Raw genomic sequence first — 10717 nt, forward strand, 5'->3', positions numbered from 1 at the left:
ACCGAAATAATTCGGTTCGGTTTTTATTATTTCGGTTCGGTTTATGTTATTTCGGTTCGGTTTTTGTTAGTTCGATTTTTTTGTTATGGGCCTGCTTAGTGGGCTTTTTAAAATTTTGTAATTTTTTTGTTTATTTTATTTATATTTATATCTTTTTACTTATTTTACTCTGTTTTTTAAATTGTTGTATGATGACAAGTACTAACTACGAAACTGCCGTTATCAATTATCATTGAAATTTGCCCTTGTTAATAAATTATAATTAAAATACTACTAAAAGTGTAGAAGCCAATAAATTATAAATTTAAATTAAGTACTACTAAAAAAGCCTTGTGAGTAGTTCCAACTTTCAATTTCCACACTTGCTGTTATCATTGTTCTTTTTTTTTTTTTCAAAAAGTAACACACAATTACACAAATAGGCAAAGAGCTGTGATACAAATCTCTTTAACATTATTATAAAATACCATAGTTTTACTCAATGAATGTAGGACAACTCAATTAAACTATCAACCTTTAATTTCCTAAGGAAACATTTAAATCCATTTTTATCCCCCTAAAAAATCGAATCAAAATGAATGAATCCTCAGAATAATACGAAATGATGTGGCAGTTTTAGGCCTAAAAGGCACTATCAAATAGGTCAAAAGGCACTAACAAGTAACAAGTAACAATTTAACAAGTAAATAAACTTCACTACACTTCAACAACAAAATAATAATCTAACAAGTAACAATAATGCACCAATGTAGTTTTCATGAGACCACTTTCAAGTTTCAAGTGCCAACAATAACAAACAACAATAATGAGCAACAAACAATGTAGCCTCTTCCATGAGACCACCTTTAAGTTTCAAGTGTCAACAATAACAAACAATAAACAATGTTGCCTCTTCCATGAGACCACGTTCAAGTTTCAAGTGCCAACAATAACAAACAACAATAATGAACAACAAACAATGTAGCCTCTTCCATGAGACCACTTTCAAGTTTCAAGTGCCAACAATAACAAATAACAATAATGAGCAACAATGTAGTTTCTTGACTTTCTTCCATGAGACCACTTTGAAGTCTCAAGTGCCAACAAAATTACCAAAACACTAACAAAACTTGGTACTTTACACCTTTCTTCATTGTCTCGACTTTGGACCTTTTAAAATAAAATTAATGTTAGAATACTACTTTTAAGATTAAAAAAAATGATATGATTAAATAAATGACGTATTAAACTCACCACTATTAAATACTTGAAATAAAATTAATGTTAGAATACTACTTTTAAGATTAAAAAAAATGATATGATTAAATAAATGACGTATTAAACTTACCACTATTAAATACTTGAGACTTGCAAGCCAATCATAGATCAACAATGGAAGAGTTTCTTCCACTATTTGCCATCTCTATAAATAAGAAAATCAAATATGTCATACAACACAATAAGTCTTTTATTTTTTCCAAAAACAAATAAAAAAATAAAAAGTCTTACCAAGTTCAATTTTTTCAAGAAACTCCAAACTTTCTTCAACACAAATAGACTTAGTTTCTTGTCTAAGCCAATATTGAACACACATAAGGCATTGCACACATTTGGGAGTCAATGAACTTCTAAAGGGATCAAGAATACGACCACCCGTGCTAAATGCACATTCCGATGCCACACTCGACATAGGAATAGCCAATACATCTCGAGCCAACTGTGAAAGTATAGGAAATCTAGGAGAATTAACTTTCCACCAAATCAAAATATCAAAATCCTCAGATTCAGCCTCTTGGTCTTCAAGAAGATATCTATCCAACTCAGATTTAACACCTAAACTTCCAAAATCTTCCTTTTGTTTCTTCATGTAAAACTTAGTTCTCAAAGAATTTGTTTTCACATTTTGAGAAAGACCATAAGTAGATGAATCAGAGGAGTCAGATGAAGATGATTGATTTTTAGAACCTTTTGCATACCTACTTACATATATCGCAAACAAATTCTTTAAGTAAGCATTTACTTCATTATTCACTATCTGTCCCTTTTCTTCCCCAAGTAATTCTTCATGAGAAAAACTAACATACATAAATTTATTGCTAGGATCCAAAACAGAAGCAATAAAAAGCATTTTGTTCATCTTTTCAGGAGTACCCCAATATTTCTTGAACTTTTCTTTCATCCCCGAAGCCATTTTACTCAAATCAACATCATCACTTGTCATACATACTTTCAAGTATGCATCAAGCTCACATATATCTTCAAAATGAACATTACAAGTAATATATCGTGAACCTGAAACTTTCAATGTGAGCTCATAAAATTTTTCAAGAAACTTTGTGATATTCCTCACATTAGCCCAATCCTCATATTGAATTGAACCTACAATACTCCCATCTTCACAAACATCAGTAGCAAGAAAAGAATTAAAATTATCATCATAAAGATCAAATCTCTCAAAAGCCTTTTCAAATTTTTCTGCCGTGTCCAACATCAAATAGGTGGAATTCCACCTAGTAGGCACATCTAAAGACAACATTTTATCACATTCTATTTTTTGCATTTCAACACATTTCAAGAAGTTTCTTGTCCTTGTAGAAGATGATCTAACATATTTCACCACTTGTCTCACCCGTTTGATAGAATGACCAATTTCTTTCAAACCATCTTGCACAATTAAATTAAGTATGTGAGCCATACATCTCACATGGAGATGCTTACCTTCCATCATATTAGTTCCCCACATATCTAATTTTTTGGACAACTCTAAAACTGCCACATCATTTGAAGAGGCATTATCAATCGTAACAGTAAAAACATTGTCCAAGTTCCAATCAAGTAAACAATTACTAATACACTCAGCCAAATGCTCACCTTTATGACTAGTGATAGGACAAAAATTCAATATTCTTTTATGAAGCACCCAATCCCTATCAATAAAATGAGCAGTCAAACACATAAAATTGATTCTTTGCACCGAGGTCCATGTGTCTGTTGTGAGACAAATTCTTGGTTGTATTTCTCTAAAAGACATTTTCAAACTCATTCTCAATTCACCATAAACTTCATAAGAATCACTTGTTATGGTTCTACGAGAAGGAATCCGAAACAAAGGTTGAACTTTACTCATAAACTTCTTAAAGCCTTCTTTTTCAACAAAACTAAAAGGTAGTTCATCCAAAATTATCATCTCAACTAAAGCTCTCCTACATACCTCTTGCTCAAATTTCCAAGTCTCTATCGAAGAACTGTTACTTTGAATATTTAACAATTTTTGAATGCCAGGTGCAATAGGCGGGGGCTTATACACTTTACGTCGGTTAGTCAAATGTTGTCTCAGTCCACTTGTTCCATTTCTAGTTGTATTAGCAGCATAGTTTTGTTTACAATGTAAATACTTTTCTTTAACTAATAAACCATTTTCAAATTTTTTTTCGAAGTGTTGCCAAACAGTAGACCTAGGATCCATTTCTTTTCTTTTTTTTGTTTCCTCTGTGCCAATTGAGGCATCATTGCTAGTAGTAGGTGTATTATCCGTAGAATCAGCCATACTTATTCGACTTTGATTAGCCACACCCACATTTGATTGATTTTGTTCAGCCATCTATATAATAAAAAAACTATTTCACAATGAATTCACACTTAGAATATTAAGGAGCAAATAACGAAAAGAAAATGATAATTGGATACATTTTTTCATTGTGATTTCTTTTTCTTTATTACTTTTGCTCTTTTTTTTTTTGTCTGAGATTTGACCCTTTGCTAGAAAATACAATATTACAATTATACAAATGAGCAAATCAAAATAAAAAAATAAAATTTAAATATAAAAATTAAAAATATACAAATCTGAAATCTTTATTAGTTTATTTTAATGGATAGATCAAAATCCAAATGCACTAAAATATTCTCAAGTAATTGACTAAATGCAAGTTAAAAACTTAAAATTATTTTTATATATTTATAAGAAAAAAATACCTGAAAGTTGATGGTTGTCGCCTGGCAGTCGCCAACTGCTGCTGGTCGACTGGGGCTGGTGGTTGGCGGTTGCTACTGCTGTGCGTGCTGCTGGTCGACGGGACTGGCGGCTGCTAGTGCTGGTCGACGGAACTGGCGGCTGCTGGTTGTCGCCTGCTGGTTGCCGACTGCTGCTGGTTGTTGCCTGCTGGTCGCCGGCTGTTGCTGGTTGTGCGGCTGCTGGCTGCTGCTATAGCTTAGAAAGTTAGAATTTAGTAAAGTAAAAAAATTGAAAAGACCAAAAGGTTTAAAGAGTTTTGACCTAATTTAATTAAAATTATAATATTTATTATTTAATATAATATATTTCGATACACTGAAATATCGAATAATACAAAAATTACATACCGAAAACCGAACCGAAATACCGAAAAATACAAAAACATACACCGAATATTGAACCGAAAACCGAAACCAAAATAGTTCGGTTCGGTTCGGTATTTCAGTTTTTCGGTGTTTTTGCCCAGCCCTAGCGAGGGCAGTGGATGGGGGTAAAAAAGAAAAAAAATGAAATTAGAAATATCTTTTAAAAATAATTTTTAATATTTTTTTGGGAGGGGGTGGGGGTAGGGGTAGGGGTGAGGGTGGGTAAAAAAATTGAATCTAAAAACAAGCTTTAAATTATTATTTTTTTGGGGGGGTTGGTTGTGGGGCTGGTTTGAGGGTAGGGACAAAATAAATTGAGTTTTTCAACAAAAAAATAATTGTAGTTTAAAGTTGGAAGAGAGTTTTGGAAAATGTTTTTCGTAAGTTTTGAAGGGAAGTCATTTTCCTTAAATTTGAGGAAAATGAGTTGATTCGGAAAACATTTTCCAAAACATTTAACCCAACCAAACATGAGAAAATTGGAAAACATTTTTCAGAAAATGTTTTCCTTCATACCAAACACACTCCTTATGTTTATCTATTTTATTACTTAAAATGAATAGATTTTAGTAAAAGCAAACTGAAGCTACATGAAAATATCTATTATTTTTCTTTGTTGGTTGAGATCTATGAAACAAAAAGAAATCTGAAACAAAAGGCAGGAATATAATGTCATGTCCGACAAACCTTTGAGTTCATCAAGTGATTCTTCAGTATCACTATCATCTTCATCGAAAATCTAAGCAACATAACAAGAAGTTAACTCTCAGATTTTGAGGAGCCAAAAAGTACGATAAATAACCAGTAACTAAGGAAAAAAAGAGATAATACACTACAAACCTGCATTTCGAGATATTCCAAATATAGGAACTTCTTATCAAGCAAAGAGCATATGAGAGCTTATATGATTCCACCAACAAAATATCAGGCAGGTAAAATCGTTTGACATTGTTAGGATTAAAGGGAAGCCTTGTTGGTGCTTCATATTCTTCTTCAACAATGAACTAAGATAAGTGAAGAAGGATATGAAGCATCAACAAAACTTTCCTTTAATTCTGACAGTGTCAACTGATTTTACCTACCTGGCATTTTGGTGGTGGAATCATATAAGCTCTCATACGTTCTTTTCTTGATAAGAAGCCTCCCATATTTGAAATAATTCGATATGCTGGTTTGTAGTGCTTTAACTCTTTTTTTCCTTATAGGGTCATTTGTCGTACTTTTTGGTTCCTCAATAATCTGAGAGTTGACTTCGTGTTATCTTTCTTAGGTTTTCGATGAAGATGATATATAGTGATACTGAAGAATTATTTGAACTCGAAAGTTTACCGGACATGACATTTGATCACCTCGAGGGAGTTAAGCTAGAAAATTTTATAGGAAGAATGTCTGAGATGCAGTTTATCAAGCTTTTGTTAGCCAACTCACCGGTGTTGGAGAGAATGCTAATAGATCGACAATTTATTGATCAGGAACTTCTTGATACAAGAGTAGAATTTTTCACTGAGATCTCAAATTTTCCGTGTGCATCACTTAAAGCAAAATGTGTCTACATAGATTTAAGGTTATCTTGATCTTTTGCTTAGAAGTTTAAACTGAAAAGTGAAAAAGAGATGTTGATGTAGTATTATAACTCTCTATTCTGCCGTAACATCTAATTCGGAACATAATCATTACTTGAATGGATATTTTGATTAGTTTGTTGTCACTGCATGTTTATAAATGATGTATATATATATGTTTGTTGTCTACACTCTTTCCGTTAATAAGTGAATATTTTTTGAATTTTAAAAAAGAAATCTTAAATCGTTTTTATTTAATTTCTAAAAATACCACACAATCCTAAAAAATCATCTTACCCATTTCTTAACCTTTCCTGACCCCACTCAGCTAATTTTTTTTTTGATTTGGGTTAGTTCTGGTAATAATTCAGACATGAACCATAACTGATAATTCAGAAGTGTTTTAATAAATAGTTGGTGGTAGTTCAAATAAAAAAAGTAAACACCGATAATTTTGATAAGAAACTCTATAAAACATGATATTTTAAATGCATTTTTGACTATTATTAATTTAAATAAACAAGAATTCTCCTACGTACAAACCATTTCTTAATGCTAATAAATGAAAAGAATAATGATAATAAAGATTAAATATTCTAATATGTTAAAATGGATCAATATTTTTATTATTTTATTTTGACCTCTAATAATTTAATATTTATTTATTTTTATTTAATATTCCTACATAGATAATATTTATTTTAGGACAGTCAAAATAATAATAATAATTGTTTGAAAATATGAAATATAACAAAATATTTGAGTACTCTTACTTTTATAATTTTATTGTATGCAGAGAAAATCACTTGTAGATTCTGAAGCAGTCCAATGTCCAAATGTGCTTCACCCCCCCCCCCCCCCCCATCCCCCCAAAGATTAGACGTATAATTAGAAATTAGTATCTTGACGTTTGAATAAATTTCTAACAATCGCTCTTTATCCCTTACCTTTTCAAGTATACATTTATTTCTCCTTCAAAATTTTTGGGGTATTAATCTCAAAATAATTATTAGGATTACTCAAAAATTGTTTCTCCATTTGACTATAAAAAAACAACATTTTAAAGAACGTCAACGTATCAGGTTATCGTGATCAGAGTTTTTTTAGCTTTACTAACTAATTTTTGTTTTTGGTACTCTTTCTCATTTGGTTCTATTTTAAAATTGACTTTGCTTGATTACATAATTTTTTTTTTCTGGTATCAACTTATCTACACATATTTAAATACACAATTATGAGTCACTTAGATATCTATTGATTTTTAAAACTGTAAGATATCGTAATGCAAATTTTTATTGCAGATTGATCAAGAAAAATATGTTAACATGTACAAGGCTCACGGCCTTAATTAAAATTTACAAAATTATCACAGTTAATAAAGTAAAATTTGTCAGTGGAAATCCAATTGGAGAGTGTTCTCTTTATGGGGAAAGAGATTTGACATTTACGTAGATTGGACTGCAAATGTAGTGAAATTTGAGGCTTATGTCACATAAAAAATTTCAGACAGCTTATATTTTGTGTTTGAATATATAGAGCACAGTCAAGTTTATCAAATCGTAGGTATTTCTTCTATTTAATTATTGTTTTAGAATTTCTAGGGAGTTCATTATTTATAAGACGAGTTGACTGCAATTTGATTGGAAAAAAAACATTTTATAAGAAAAATTACGTGCACACACACTATATTATGTATATATGTTACAGACTCGTCGCAATGACGAGTCTTACATATTTTGTAATGCATGTTATCTCTTTAATTTGACTCTCCTAAAGCTAAATATATGTGTCCATAAAGAATAATAGTTAATTTTTCAAAAATCAATAAAGCTTTTGTTTTAGGTCTTCAAAAATTTGAGGTCCATCAATAGTTAACTTAATGAAAAAATATTTTTCTTAAAAATATAAAATTTTAATTAAATAATTGTTTTTAAAAATTTGTCTACTCTTTATCTTAAAAATATCCGCCCATGATTTCAACCAAATTTCTCATGGCTCTGTTTGCCTTCTATATTTCCTATGGATTTTTTTGTTGTATTGAGAATGTCTAAAGTTTTCAAATTTATGGAAGATAGAAACAATTTTTTTTATCTGAGAGCTACTTTATGAAATCATTGTTTGCCCTTTTTCAAGTTCATGTATTCTTTAGTTTTTATCCAAAATTCTATGTCCTTTTGTTATTTGAAATTGGCTTTGCAAACTATATTTGCACTTTCGGCGTCAGAAGATATATTTAATTCTATACTCTTTCTTAGTTAATTACAACTATAGGGAATTATCTTTTATATATATGGCTATGCATAAAGCAGTGATAATGACTCATATTACAGATAAAAATAGATTACATTGAAAGTTAATTTGTCGGCACGGGCCATTACCATCTAGTATATAAGGAACATCAGAAACAAGAGAAGTTGGAAATGCCGCTGAAATTTTGTAACCTTTTTCTCCTCACGTGAAGATGTGTACATACCTTTGGTGCCTGTAAGTTAAAAGCTTTTGGTTCTAATAAGTGACTCATTCTATCCTTTTTTTTTGGGAAAATGCACAAGTATCCCCAATCTATGCCCGAAATCTCAGAGACACACTTATACTATACTAAGGTCCTATTACCCCCCTCCCCCCGAACTTATTTTATAAATAATTTTCTACCCCTTTTTGGCCTACGTGGCACTATCTTCTGGGCCCAACACGTGTTGACAATTTTTTCAAGCTATCTGATTAATATTGCCACGTAGGCCAAAAAAGGGTAGAAAATTATTTATAAAATAAGTTCGGGGGATAATGGAACCTTAGTATAGTATAAGTGTGTCTCTGAGATTTCGGGCATAGGTTGGGGGGTACTTATGCATTTTCCTTTTTTTTTTTTAAATTCAATTTTCTTATAACCTCAAACTCACTCAACTATGAGTATTTTACCTACAAAGTCATCGAATCTATTTAATTGAATTTCATTTAAATTTATTGACATGATTTTTTTTTTAAATTGTAGAAAATAAAAAAATATTCATTGAGATCATTTAATAATTTGACTCACTAAAAATATAATATTGACCATTTTTATATTATCCATTTCCCTCTTAAAAATATAATAAAAAGACAGTGACTAGTCTTCTAATGATTCAATATCAGAGCTATGAATAATAAGAAACACGGTAAGAAACATACGAGTAGAAAATTAAGAAAAATAAGAACAAAATTAAATAAATTATATCCGGAATATAAACAACTTAATATCATAAAGACTGATAACGAAAAATTAGATCAAATAATAGATAATATATCTAAAATAGAATATAAATATATTCAATACTTAAAAATACAATGAATAACAAGAATAACGACTATAGACAAAAACTTAATGAAATAATAATAGCAAAACGACAAGAATTAGAACATAGGCAAAATAGACTTAACAATAGTATATTCGTAGGAATTTGTCACAAATCTATAATAGCACAAAGAAAGACTATTTTATATCTAGAAATACAAATAAATAACTTAGAATATAAACTACAACATAATTTATAAATGAATAAAGAAGAATACGCAATAGATGAAAAAACATATGAAAATTATGACGGATTAAAAATAAAGATAATATTTTCTAACCTAGGAAGAAGATATAAGAAAATAGGTGACAATATAAGTTTAATGTTAGAGAAAGAAACGATAAAACTAGAAGATAATTTAACTGCTATGATAAGAATAACAAAAGAAAATGAAGAAATAGATAGAAAAACGAAAATTGAAAAAATAAAACAACAAGCAAAAAAGGAAGTACAACAATTAGAAGAAGTAAAAAATACCAAAATAATAGAGCTAGAAAAAGAGCTAGCAATATTAAAAGAAATGTATGAAATAAAACAAAAACAAAAAGAACAAAAAACGAAATTAACAAATGAGATAATTAAATTTAAAGAAAAATTGCAACTAGAAGATGAAATAGAAGAAAAAGAAGAAAATGATAATCTACCCGAAATAAGAGTTGATGAAATAAACGACGATGATCTAGAACAACATTCGGAAACAAGCGAAACATATACGGAACTTTTAGCAAACATAGATAATACAAATAATTTAGAAGTAAATACAGAAGACGTAGACATGGACGAAAAACCTAGCACATCAGGAGTTAAAAACCCAAAAAAATTCTAATCCAAAATATTATAATAAAAATTATGAACAATATGATAAAGAAAAAACTACATGGGATAAAAGATTAAATAAAAAATGGACGCCTAAACCAATAACTGGACAACATGATTTTTTAGATTTAGACTGTGTAGCAGATATAAATAAAACAATCCAGTTATGGATAGGATACATATCAAAACAATTAATAGATAACAAGATAACAACAACAGAGGCACCATGATACATAGAAAGAACACTTATAGGAACAATAAAATTATGGCTACAAAATTTAACAAGTGAAAGCTTAACAACTTTAAGAAATAATAAAAAAATTGATGGTGGAATAGCCACTACAACTATGGAAATATTATATAAATATGAAATAGCTATAAAAAATGAATTTAGTAGTATGACAACAGAGGTAGAAGAACAAAATAAAGAAAAGATCATAAATCGGAAATCTAATGACAAAATTAGCAATATGTAATATGTGTTACATAGATGAATATACATGTGCATTTAGAGAATATTATTATAAAGGAACATATAGCACAGAAGAAAGTAAAGAAATAAGAAAATTATATTTTACAAAATTACCAGAACCTTTTAATTCAAAAATAATAAAAAGTTGGAATGAAGCAGAATTAACAGACACCTTA

The 10717-nt window shown here is 29.7% G+C and overlaps 1 long non-coding RNA gene across 1 annotated transcript; it reads right to left on the bottom strand.

The window, feature by feature from the left end:
* Positions 1-806: 806 nt before the first annotated feature.
* On the bottom strand, positions 807-1054 carry LOC125825250 (uncharacterized). The gene is made up of 2 exons (XR_007442838.1): positions 983-1054; positions 807-843 (listed from the first exon to the last, which is right to left on the bottom strand). It is a non-coding gene; the product is annotated as an uncharacterized LOC125825250 (long non-coding RNA).
* Between the last annotated feature and the right edge of the window lie 9663 nt (positions 1055-10717).

This window comes from Solanum verrucosum, unplaced genomic scaffold, assembly GCF_900185275.1.
Source record: "Solanum verrucosum unplaced genomic scaffold, falcon-dt-bn FXZP01000113.1, whole genome shotgun sequence".
NCBI lineage: Eukaryota > Viridiplantae > Streptophyta > Magnoliopsida > Solanales > Solanaceae > Solanum > Solanum verrucosum.